Here is a 12,824-nt window from a genome sequence, read left to right on the forward strand (position 1 = left end):
TCTTTCTTTTTCTCTCAACCCTTTTCTCCCCCTCCTCCCTCCCTCCCAGTACAGAACAGTATAATAATATGTTACCTCTACGTGTTACCTCACTGGGGTCACAGGTGCTAACAGAAATACTTACCACCTGCCACTTTCTCTCTCTTACCTCTATGATGTAGTCTTGTGGGTCGCAGGTGCTGACAGGCCTCTTGAAAAGCAGGGAGAATCCCCTCAGGTGTCTGAGTGGCCGTCATCAGCTGGCTGTCCAGACTCACACGGCCCTGACTGTCACTCCACGCATCCTGGAGTAACACACAGAGAGAGAGAGATGCATACACACACGTGCACACACACACACACATGCATGAACACAAACAAACAAACACACACACAAGATGATGGTCAGATACTAGGTCCATTTGTATGTTTCAGCACTATGGACAGCAGCCCACATGCTGGACAATTGTAATTCAAGTTACACAGCGGAAACATCCCATAACCAAGTAAGTATTTCCAAAACATATGTGACGTCATTCTGTGGACGCCTAACCCTACACTCAGGTGAGCAGGTGTCACGTCTACTTCCGCTCCTCCCCTCCGACGTTCGACGTCGCCGGAACACTAACCACCGGTCCTGGGATCCATCATTACACACACCTGGCATCTATCATTACGCGCACCTGCACGTCATCATGAGGCACACCTGGACTCCATTACCTCACTTATTACCTCCCCTATATCTGGCACTCCCTTAGGTTCTTTCCCCAGTCAGTATTATTCCTGTGGTTTTGTGTAGACACTACTGCTATGTTGTCTCGTTCCATGTTTGTTGTTTTATTCGACGTTTCACCTGCACCTGCTTCTCGACACACAGCATCTTCATTACAGCAGGCGAGATGCATATCCCAGGAGCCAATCATAACAGCTGAGTCTGTCTCCTTCAATCACGTTGTCCGCATGTAACATGCTCCGAAATAGAACCCTCCACCCAAGACCTGTTTTATTCCCCTTGTATGATTGCTCTGGGATGGGTCGAAGAGTAAAGACTCCAAAGAAGCCACACATTTAGTAAAAAGCCCAACTTGACCAGGGACACTCCATGTGTCAGGGTTAGTTAGACTCTGTGCACCTCAGTCACAGCGGAACCGCTCTAAAATGCGGTTTCGCTGTGCTGTTGTGACCACAGGGGTCCCAGGCTTTTAACAGATGTTCGGAGTTCTCTCTCTCTCTCGCCTTCTCATTTCTCACTCTCTCCCTTCATCCGTCCCTGTTGGACCTCCTCCCTGGTACAGGGATCAGAGGGGCCATTCAACATTCGTTTGGAGAGATGGCGCAGCAGGCAGGCATCTAAGCAGCAGCTCCTCACAGAGAGGCAGAGAGGCGGACAGGCAGGCCCGGGACGGGACGGGTCTAGGCAGAGGCAGGAGGAGTGAAAAGGGATGTATGATGTATGTGTGCTGCCCTGTGGTGGATTAGAATAATCTACCAGATCCACTCACTGAGAGAAAGATAGAGAGTGATGGAGGTGATCTGGAGGGAGGAGGGAGAGAGGAGGAAAGGAGGGAGAGAGGAAAGGAGCTGAGAAAGGAAGGGAGAGAGAGGGAGGGTGCAGAGAAGGATTGAGGTGGTGAGGGGGTCTGGAGTTGAGAAAGAGAGCCATGTCAGTCTGACCGAGATGTAGATGGAGGGACGGTGAAGTGTAAGGGATGGAGGGATGGAGGGAGATGGAGGCTGGGTGAAGTGTTGGGGGGGGCGAGTGTCTTGTCAGGCTATCGCTACGGAACTCATCAAGCACATATAAGCAGGCTTCTCAGACAGACAGGAGTGCTGGGAAAAGAGGATCCCACATAGACAGACAGTAGGCTGGGATCATTCCTATAATAAGACTCCTGTCCTCACATGGAAAGTGAGCGACGTTCTTTCGAAAGCGTTGCAAACTTTAGTTGATATGAAATGTTTATTTTGAGAAAATCTGATTTTCTCCATGTGTATATTTCATGAGTCACAAGATGTATAGCTAACATTTGGAGTATACAGTATTTCCGGTCATTTGTTTTCAAATGACCGGAAATTTGTTTTTTTTATGTCCATATGGATCTATCTTATAAAAACCTCCCCACCTTAGGATGATCACGATGAAGGCACATCCTGCCTGGCTCTCTACCATCGGAATGAACCACCTCTTACATACAGTAAAGCTAATACAACGGGCACCAGCTATAATATGGCAGATTTTCTTTTTCCTTATTCAAGCTTATTCTGGGGGCAGCTTTGCCTCGAGGGCAGAAACAAATGGGATTGGTTAAGTTTAGGCAAGTTATCTCAATTGGTTAAGGTTTTCTTTCATCCAAACCATTCACATTTGTTCTGCCCTCCAGGGCAGAGCTGAACTCAGAACAAGATCGACTTTATCCCGCCCATGCAGAAATCGAACCCACAACCTTGGTCAGCATCACACTCTCTAACCTACCTTACCCCTGGTGGCCATCATCCCACAGGACCACTAGGTCAGCTTTGGTGAGTTCCCTGCGGTCGGACATCCCCAATACCAGGCCGTGTGTCATCTCGCTGCACCGCACCTCCAGGTACAGCTCATGGAGGGGTAGGAGATGTTCCAGGACAGGTGGAGGTGTCCACGGGGGTCAAGGGGCATGTGGTAGGGCAGCAGCAGGGGGGTGGAGGTGGAGGTGGGGGTGGATCCTCCCCAGGAGGCGCTGGTAGCAGGATCTACCTGGTAGGAGGCTACATCAGAGTCACGTCCTGCAGCCTCAGGTCCTTGTTGAGGAGACGCATAACCTCGGACACACAATACTCTGGATTGGTTGGTCAGTCAGTCGGTTGGTTGGTCGGTCAGTTGGCCGGTGTGTCAGTAGGTTGGTCTGTTAGCTTTACGGTAACTCGATCTTACTCTTCTCTACCTTTATCTCCTCATTCAAAGGATGGTCTGCTTTGTTATACGGACTGTCAATGCTAAATTATTCCTCTTCCTCGTCTGTCTGTTGTTCTTACACTCCATTCCAGATGTCTGTTTCTTCACAATGACGATCCTTCACTATGCCCTCTTCTCTTGTATCTTTATCTCCAGGAGGTGTCTAATGCTAAAGTCTCAAAGTCTTTCACAGTATCCTGTCTTCTCAGTTCCTTATCTTTTTCTCAGTAGTCTTTTTCTCTCGATTGAACTTTATCGAAAACTGGGCTCCAACTCTCTTTTTCTCTGACCTCTCTCCTCTTGGTTGGTGTTTCTCCTTTGGAATGTGTCTGTCCGGACTCATCCCTCTCTCTACTCTTAAAAGGCACTCCCATGTGACCGCCGACTCTTTATCTGGCTTAATGACGTTATGTTTGTTGACCAGAATTCGATTGTTTTCTTTAAGCCCTCGGGTCAAGCATGATTCTCGACATCTGCCAGTCCCTAATAGATCCTAATAGACCATGGACATTATCACTGGCAATCCAGTCGGACTAACTGAGTTTTTTTGCCTATTCAATCCTGGTTTTGGCCTTGTGGGCCAATTGGGGACGTTTGACTGGATTTAAGGGTCGAAACGTTGTATCAATAAAATCACCTGGGAGCATGAACAGCAGAGTGCAGAGTTTTCCTTTTCATTGTCCATGAGTTCACCTACAGTAGAACTCCAGCACCTGCAATAAAGTAACTGGATGTGTGTCTGCTCTTCAGCTTTTGTACAAGTCTGACGCTGAACCTTAGTCACTGTCTGTCTGATCAGGCCGCAGCCACAACATGTACATGGGCCATTGTAGGCCCAGCTAGGAGTTCTTCCTGACCGCATGACCTGACCATGCAAAACTCCGGGACCTTGTGCCATGACAACTGCTTTGAGATTATGATTTCAGGAAACATAAAAATCTGTTTCTGTTTGTTTTGGTTTCAATTTGTTGTGACATCAAATCATGCCTCTGTCCATGCAAGCCAGACACTCAATAGTTAACTCTCCAGTTCAGACACATAAAGTTTGTATGTGAGAACTATTTCTAAGATGCATCCGTTTTTCCGAACTCACTTCACTCGTGCAAAAGATGGAAGCTTGCGCTGCTGGTGCTATAACATGTGCAGCTCAAATACACCGCTGGAACTCTGATTAAGGTGTTTACATGTCTTAATAATTCGAAAGATTGCTTAGAAATCCAGGTGTTTTAATCGGCGTATGCTTATTTCGATTATGACCTTACGCCGATTAAGAGTAAGGTGTTTACATGACTAATGCCATACTCTGCCCGCTGCAGCATTAGTGTGCATGTAAACATACTCATTATGAGTACATTTGAATGAACATGCCAGATGTAGTCCTTGTAGGGGGATAGTCATTATTTTCATCTGGATTAAGACAAAAAGGTCTGTAATGAGAATAGAGTGTGTGTGTGTGTGTGTGTGTGTGTGTGTGCGCGCGTGCGCGCATGTGAGTGTGTGAGAGAGATAGAAGCACACACACACACACACATTTAGCTATTTGTCTTTGTTGCTGAAAGCCAGTATCGCGCTATCTCACCAGGTGTCAGTTTTCTAGGAACAAACAATCACCTTTCACCTGGCATTGGAGGAAGCTAATTCAAACAGCAGGAGGCACAATGTCTCTGAGGTAAAACAACATTAACTCCACTATTGTCCTGCTTTCTGTGTGTGTGTGTGTGTGTGTGTGTGTGTGTGTGTGTCTCTCTCTCAGGTAACACACCATTAACCCCAACCATTGTCCTGCCCATCCCTCCAGGGTTGAAGGAAGCAACAATCAGAACGCTATCAAATGTGTTTTTCTAAATCAAGAAACACAGACGCCTTCTTGTTTGCTGAAAAGGTTAGCTCAGCCCCTGTGGCCATGAGGGAGGGAGGGAGGGAGGGAGGGAGGAATGGAGGCAGGGGGAGGTTAAGGGTGGAGCTGATGCTGGTTTTGGCCAGAGAGCCACTCACACACACATACACACAGCCAGAGAGGCAGCATGAGTAATGTAATGATGGCTTGAGCCCCTGAGGCCAGGGGTCTGCTGGGATTGATGCCCTTTCACTCTGTGAGACGTGACAATGCACCAGGCACACACACACACACACTGTGCTGACTGTCTTGCACTGTATTTATTCTCTTAGTCCCTTACTGCTGCTCAATTGATGCAGCAGCAATACAAGATACATTCCACATAGAGAGAGAGAGAGAGAGAGACTCTTGGCCTGGAGAGCCTGAGGACCTCTCTGACATTATCCAGCCTGAAACAAGCCAGTCACTCCTGGAACATCCCAGCATTCTGTTCAGACAGGACAGGACAGGATAAAACAGATCAGCGCAGGACAGGACACTTCCTTACTGGTCTGGACATGGACAGTAACATAATATAGAATAGCACAGTATATACTAGGAACTAAAATCGAGTTCAGTATAGAATAGATACCATTTTTACCATTATTGTAGCATGAATTATAAACAGTATATGTGGCTGTAAGAAACACTATGTCATACCCATATATATTGACCTCACATGTGACTGCCAGCTGTGGTTCTGCTCCCTCGTTGGGCAACATGTAGGAGGCCTGTCACGCCCTGGCTCTGGGGACTCTTAAATGTTGAGCCAGGGTGTGGATTTTCCTATGTTTAGTTGTTCTATGTTTTCATTCTAGATCGTTTAGATCTATGTTGGCCAGGGTGGTTCCCAATCAGAGGCAGCTGTAGCTCGTTGTCTCTGATTGGGAACCATACTTAGGCAGCCTGTTTTCACTAGTCATTGTGGGATCTTGTTCCGTAAGGTTTGTTTTGGTGTTAACCTAGGACTTCACGTATCGTTTGGTTTGTTGTTTTGTTCGTGTGGTGTACTTCAATAAAAGTATGTACGCTTACCACGCTGCGCCTTGGTCCGCATCCAGTAACGATCGTGACAAGGCCTGGGAGTGCCATTAGGTTGTGTCCCAAATGGCACTCTATTCCCTACACTATGTAGTGCACTACTTTAGACATATATACCCTATAGGTCCTGGTCAAAAGTAGGGTGCCATTTGGGACTCACACATACATAGAGGTGAAATAACATCCAGTACCATAAAGCAGTCCTAGAGGGGCCTGTGGGTTGTCTGTGTCTGTGTGGAAGGGCTAACTGGAGGAGGAGAACAGAATAACATAACCTCCCTTCTGTCTCCCTCCATCTATGAATAATACAGAGAGCCTTGTCACTACAATACAGCCCAATCTCAGCCTCCCTCCTGTAATATTTGGAAGTTGAATAATTAATGCAATAAGAACCCAGTTTTCACTTTCTCTAAAACACTCTTCCCTCGTCTGAGATGAGCTCTGGGGGTGAGGAAGTGAGGAGAAATGGACTGGGGGGGAGAGAGAGATGTCTGCGATCGTAATTTAATGAATGTTTTGTGCAAAATCGTCTCAGTTTATTGTACAGTATGTCCATATAGGGAAAGCTGATACCTAGTCAGATGAACAACTGAATGCATTCAATCAAAACGTGTCTTCCGCATTTAACCCAACCCCTCTGAATCAGAGAGATGTGGCGGGCTGCCTTAATTGACATCCACGTCATCGGCGCCCGGGGAGTAGTTGTTGTTGGGAGTTAACAGCCTTGCTCAAGGGCAGAACTGCAGATATTCCACTTTGCTGGCGCAGGGATTCGAACCAGCGACCTTTTGCTCCCAACGCTCTTACCCGCTAGGCTACCTGACCCCCCATATAAGTAGCCAACTTATAAAGCAATTATAATTATAATGACTGTAAACAGATTTGTGGGGCCAAGAGACTTTAGAGAATCCATGCATCATTTGCAAATGCATATTCCTGTCTTTCAATGAAAACCCCTCTTTTTGTGATCAATATTTGATTTAATTTAAATGATCAGGGAATACAGAGAGTAAGGAATTAGAAAGAAATATCTTGTACCCCTCTCTCCCTCCCCTCACCATCCCGTCACCAACCATCCTTTATACAAATGGCGTTCCTAACATATACATTGTGTAAACCCCTCTCTTGACTTAACACAAATACACTTGTCTTTAGGCTAATATTACAAAATAATTTGTAATAGGTTATGTACATCTGATCTGCAGCCATACCCTAGCTGCCCAGCGGGGCTCAGCACCCGCTAAGTAGCCCAATCACTGATCATTACCATTCTGGCTGAACTCCTGAAGCAGCTAGGCACACCAGATGGACCACTGCTTGTTTTGGCCCCCAGCCAGGTTGGTTGGTTGGGCTGGATGTGTTCTTTGTGTCCCAGTCTGCTCTCTCTGTGTTCACCCTTCTGCTCTAGCTCTCTCTTTCTATATGGGTTCTCTCTCTCTCTCTGCTCTCTGTCTGCAATCTCTCTTTTCTCTCCGCTCTCTCTCCTCTCTGCCCTCTCCTCACTCCTCTTTGCTCCCAATGTCTCTTCGGTTACACTTTATAATAACTGTCATAAGCCATTATAAATGCTTATAAGTATGTATAAATGTTTTATGCATTTTTATAAATGTTATAGGCTATAATTCCTTATGAATTGTAAGGCTTATAATGCTTATAAATGCTTATAGCTGCTGTCCATGGTGCTGAAACAAACAAACTTCAATCAGTTGTGTGTGTCACATGTTGATGTGGCCGCTGTGAGAAATGTCAGAAATATAGAAACAGTCTATGTTAATATCTACCAAAGTGTACAGAAACATAACAAAACTTGCAGTGCGAGTAGCCTAGTCTTAGCCTGGTTGCCAGTCTGTTTAACATTCCACTCTTCGTACTCCATGTCATGTGCCAAAGGAAACAGACTGGCAACCAGGCTAGTCTAGCCTATCAAATTGCAGTGGTTCATAACCGTTTAATGAAACGTGGGCAATTAAACTGATGAGTAGATATTCGCATATAGTCGTCCTATCGAAGATGAGAATGACAGAAGAGGTGGCGAATCTAACTCTCAGGGATGCTCACCACGTCGACATCTCTCCGAAGGCTGAATCTCAAGAGTCGATTTCGTAATGACTCAACTTGCCACAGTCGTACCATTTCCATACTCTAAATGGACATTTGGTCATAGGAGGACCACTGATTTAACGACTACTGCTCTCTGATCATCCGCGGTTTACCGGATTCAGCAGTGAGATTTCGTGTTTCGTGTGTTTCTTCAGTCTCCATCTCAACGCCTTCGATTGGAGCACCACCTATGCCGATCATTTTAATGCCTACTAATCTTCATTTGGTCTGCGAGCTCAAGAAAATAGGCTACAAAGCCAGCCTACAACGAACAGGCAGCGCAGAACACGGCAATCAAAAATTATAGGGCGACTACCCCGCAGAAGAAACCGACCGAGTGTCAGCAATACGGGCTACAGTAGCTGGCTGCCTGGATACACCAACTGCAGCCACAAGCGCCCGTGACCACATTACCAGTGTAGCCCTGACGGTTGTTTCTCAAAGGAGCCTCGAGGACTGGAAATCTGACCCCTTCTAATGGTGGAGAACTGCTTCGTGACATGGAGCTGTCGTGATTTCCCCCTATTACCGTTACACTTGCTGTCCTTATGTGCGGTATCGGTGTAGGGACAGTATTTTGAAGATACTTGGCAGTCACAATAGCCTACAACCTATCAAACTTAATCCAAGCGGACGCTGATGGTGCATGACTGCCTTATCAAACACATTTTGTCGACTCTTTTGATGTAGGCTATTTTGAGATCATAAGCAGTTTTGGAGACGTTTTGATTTTTGGTTTACATATGAATTGAAAGGAGCCTGGAATTGGCCTTAGGACTTTTCTATCCCCAAATGAATGAGAGGAGAGCTACACAAACAAAACAAATAAACAACGTGGAAATAACTAAAGGACAATAGTGATTTAAATGTGGTAGCTCGTGTGAACTCAACACTATTTATATTGAGATATTAGGATTTTTATTGATTTTTTTATTTCGTTGTGATTTTGGTAGACATTATGAACTCATATTTTACTTCTTAAATCCTTTCCATAGTTAATATGAAATAGTTATTCATGTAACGGTTTTGTGGACCGGTCACTTTGCTGAAAGGAAAGGGGTCACCATAACTGTTTTGGTTACAGTGAAGCAGTCGCAAGAAACGAATCATTATCACCCGAGGCTGCTCGCGACCATTCAGTGTTTCATGAGCCAGCCTCAAGAACTCGCACGAGCCAGCAACAACTCAGATGCGACCCGGTACATTTCAAATATCTGTAAAGGTAAGGTGTTAGCCTAACCATGGCTCTAGCAGTATGTTTTTGCCTAGAAAGTGTGATACTGGTTGTTTCCTCCTGAAGTAGCTGTTATTAGTTGTATAATTTCTTGACATTAGCATGACTAAACTTTATCTTTCTTGAATCAAGCTATACATGCAGTGTAGTTTTGTTTTTTGGATGACGCTATAATCAGGTGTACCCATGCTTCGTTGTTCTTTGGGTTGACTTGTAGAGTAATTGTTGGCTATTGATTATCATCCGAAAGACTCTTTGTTCTTACACATTTCATAAAATGAATCATGCCACAGGCCTATGATCATACAATCATCACTTTTCTCACTTGGAATCATTGAAGTCTCTGGGGTTTTCGAGTTTCCCCTGTCTAGCATGTAGGCTACTGTCCATGGTGCTTAAATTCACAAATTGAATCTAGCGTCTCTCTCTCTCTCTCTCTCTCTCTCTCTCTCTCTCTCTCTCTCTCTCTCTCTCTCTCTCTCTCTCTCTCTCTCTCTCTCTCTCTCTCTCTCTCTCTCTCTCAATTCAATTCAATTCAATTCAAGGGCTTTATTGGCATGGGAAACATATGTTTACATTGCCAAAGCAAGTGAAATAGATAATAAACAAAAGTGAAATAAACAATAAAAAAATTAACAGTAAACATTACACTCACAAAAGTACCAAAATAATAGTCATTTGAAATGTCATATTATGTGCAAATAGTTCAAGTACAAAGGGGAAAATAAATCAACATAAATATGGGTTGTATTTACAATGGTGTTTGTTCTTGTGGCAACAGGTCACAAATATTGCTGCTGTGATGGCACACTGTGATATTTCACCCAATAGATATGGGAGTTTATCAAAATTGGGTTTGTTTTTGAATTCTTTGTGGGTCTGTGTTATCTGAGGGAAATATGTGTCTCTAATATGGTCATACATTTGGCAGGAGGTTAGGAAGTGCAGCTCAGTTTCCACCTCATTTTGTGGGCAGTGTGCACAGCCTATCTTCTCTTGAGAGCCAGGTCTGCCTACGGCGGCCTTTCTCAATAACAAGGATATGCTCACTGAGTCTGTACATAGTCAAAGCTTTCCTTAAGTTTGGGTCAGTCACAGTGGTCAGGTATTCTGCCACTATGTACTCTGTTTGCTCTCTTTTTTTAAAGATTCTTTCCAGTGTGTCAAGTAATTATCTTTTTGTTTTCTCATGATTTGGTTGGGTCTAATTGTGTTGAATTTAACAGCTCTTTTCTCTCTCTCTCTCTATATATATATCTATCTATCTATCTGTGTGTGCGCATGCGTGTGTGTACACGCTAGTTAAGCAGGGAGAGTTCAGAGTTGAAGCGGTTTTGCAGAATGTACCCAACTGCTTAGGGCAGGCTACTGACAAAACTTAAGTAGTCTGATCAAACCAAACTAGACTCACATTTCCTCCTCCTCCTTGCGTTCTTGTCTCTCAGTCTCACTGCTGCTCTCCTCTCCATAAAATAGTCTGTATCTGATACTGTGTTATGAAGCATCCCTTATGTGACAGTGGGACCACCTGCAGAGAAGTCTGCATGGTCTTTGGTCATAACCATGCTAACACAAGTCTCCAGCAGGGATGAAGGCTATGGAGACAAGACTACAGCAAGCTGGACTAGGGAGGCCATAGAAAAGAGAGTGGCTGGAATGAACATTCCCATTGTAAAAGCAGGAAAAAGCAGGCAGGGGCCTAAAGCTGTGGAGGCCATAGAAATAATATTACTAGAACTGACATTCCCATTCAAGTTGACCTTCAGTGATGTTTGGACTGGCTTCTATGATGGAGGCAGGCTGGGCCTGCACCAGCAGGGTTTCCATGTTACATCAGGCAGGGGACATCTGATGAAGGTTATGGAGACAGTGTCTGCATTATACCTTGAACCCAGAACCTTGTGTGTGTGTTTGTGTGTGTAACAGTCTGTCATGAGAGCCCCAGCATGGTCACAATGCCTGTGAAGGACAGCAGGCAGGGGGCGATTTAGGCAGGGTCTGCAACAGTCACCAGCAGTGATGTCATATGTCATCCCTGATGCTGTGTCCCTCTGAGTGGAGAGGGAGGAGGGGCAGAATCTGTTATCCCCAGTGGTGACTTGCTCTGTGACCCTTCCAACACCCTTGGCCCCCTGGAAACACAGCAATGAGTGACTGTTTTCCTGCATCACTGCCTCCCTCCCTGCCTGCTTCCCTCCTTGCCTGCTTCCCTCCCTCCCTCCTTGCCTGTCTGCCTTCCTTCTGGTCTTGTACTCCCTTACTACTGATTGGAAGGGCTGACTGAGTGGGAGGAAGGGCATATTCTCAATGATAATGTTAAACAGTTCCCCTCTTCTCTGTCCCTGTTGTCTCCATCTCCCATCCCCCTCATAGAGTGACACCCTTACACACACACATTGCGCACACACACTAATGGCCAGAGCCGTCTTCATCCCAATGAGTGATTGCGATAAATACAAGCCCATTCCAAAGGGTCCTCCCCAGCAAGCAGGGAAGAGGAGGAGGACACTGAGGAACAAACCGTCCAGATCTCTGTGTCCTCATTCCTCCCCAAAGACTACTCACACCAGAACAGGATATCTGTAGTTATGCTATCCACGTGGTGACAAGACAGTCCATTGGGATTTTCACATATTCTTACATCATACATATTCCTTGTAGGCTGGGGCTGCCTGCATTCTTACACCATATACAGTACATTCCATATAGGGCTATAGTAGGCTGGATCTACCTTACAAGGCCTGTACGTGCATCAAGGGAATAATCAAGGTTGGGCAGGACAGAACCATTGCCCTTTAATCTCTTGTGACAGACTTAACCAGCATGCACAGCACCTGAGATTTGATTCTGAGTGCCAAGATTATTAACTCTGTTTTACCAGCCCAGTCTCTGTCATGTGATGTCACCCATTGCTCTCCCTAGTGGGAACCATGCTTTACTCTCTGCTCCTTTGTCACATCCTCTTAATTCTGTCTTTGATTCACAGCCAAGCCCAGTAGATCGAGAGACAGAGCAGAGCACAGCACATACGCTGTTACGAACCCCGTGGCTTTAAAAGTCTAGGGTGGATGGGAAAAAGACCTGTAACATAATTCATGCAAATTAGAATCGTGACATGTAAACAGTGAGAACAAAAAATACACCGACAACCATAAGCTACCGTCAAACACAAAATGTTTATTTTGAACACACGGTAAAGGTTTGAGAAAAAGGGCTGAGCAGGACCCAAGGAATGAAACAATAATGTAAAAAAAACCTAAACTGATCTTGCCTGCCTCAAGAACCGCTAAGCTACAGCTAACCATACAAAAATTACAGTGGGTGGTCCGCTCAGGTCTAACTAGTGTTTTTAGACAATGTTCTTCCTACGGGTAATGTATGCCCAAGGGCAACTTGCTAAATCCCCCTTTTCCCAGAAACACACAACATAGTTACCATACAGAGTAACCAGCAAATGAGTGAGTACACAAAAAACAGGACACCACAGTATCCATACTCACATACGAAAATAGTCTCTTTCAACAAACACAACTGACTGGCTTTTAAAACAATGGGAGGTGTGAGTGAAAAACCAGAAACAGGTGGTGCAATACAGAGGAATGTCCACTGATTGGTCCACCTCAGCAATCAGCAGACAAACGGATGTCGGACAGGTAGGACAC

At 45.2% G+C, this 12,824-nt stretch overlaps 1 protein-coding gene and 1 pseudogene across 1 annotated transcript in view; one reads left to right on the top strand and one right to left on the bottom strand.

Moving 5' to 3' along the window:
- LOC121583554 overlaps positions 1 to 10,989 on the bottom strand; it is a 31,925-nt pseudogene extending 20,936 nt beyond the window's left edge.
- LOC121582865 (protein FAM163B) overlaps positions 7,724 to 12,824 on the top strand; it is a 34,459-nt gene continuing 29,358 nt past the window's right edge. The window contains exon 1 of the mRNA XM_041899013.2: positions 7,724 to 9,150. The gene's annotated coding sequence lies outside the window, so the exon portion shown is untranslated. The remainder of the gene's footprint in view (positions 9,151 to 12,824) is intronic.

Source organism: Coregonus clupeaformis, chromosome 15 (assembly GCF_020615455.1).
Source record: "Coregonus clupeaformis isolate EN_2021a chromosome 15, ASM2061545v1, whole genome shotgun sequence".
Lineage (NCBI taxonomy): Eukaryota > Metazoa > Chordata > Actinopteri > Salmoniformes > Salmonidae > Coregonus > Coregonus clupeaformis.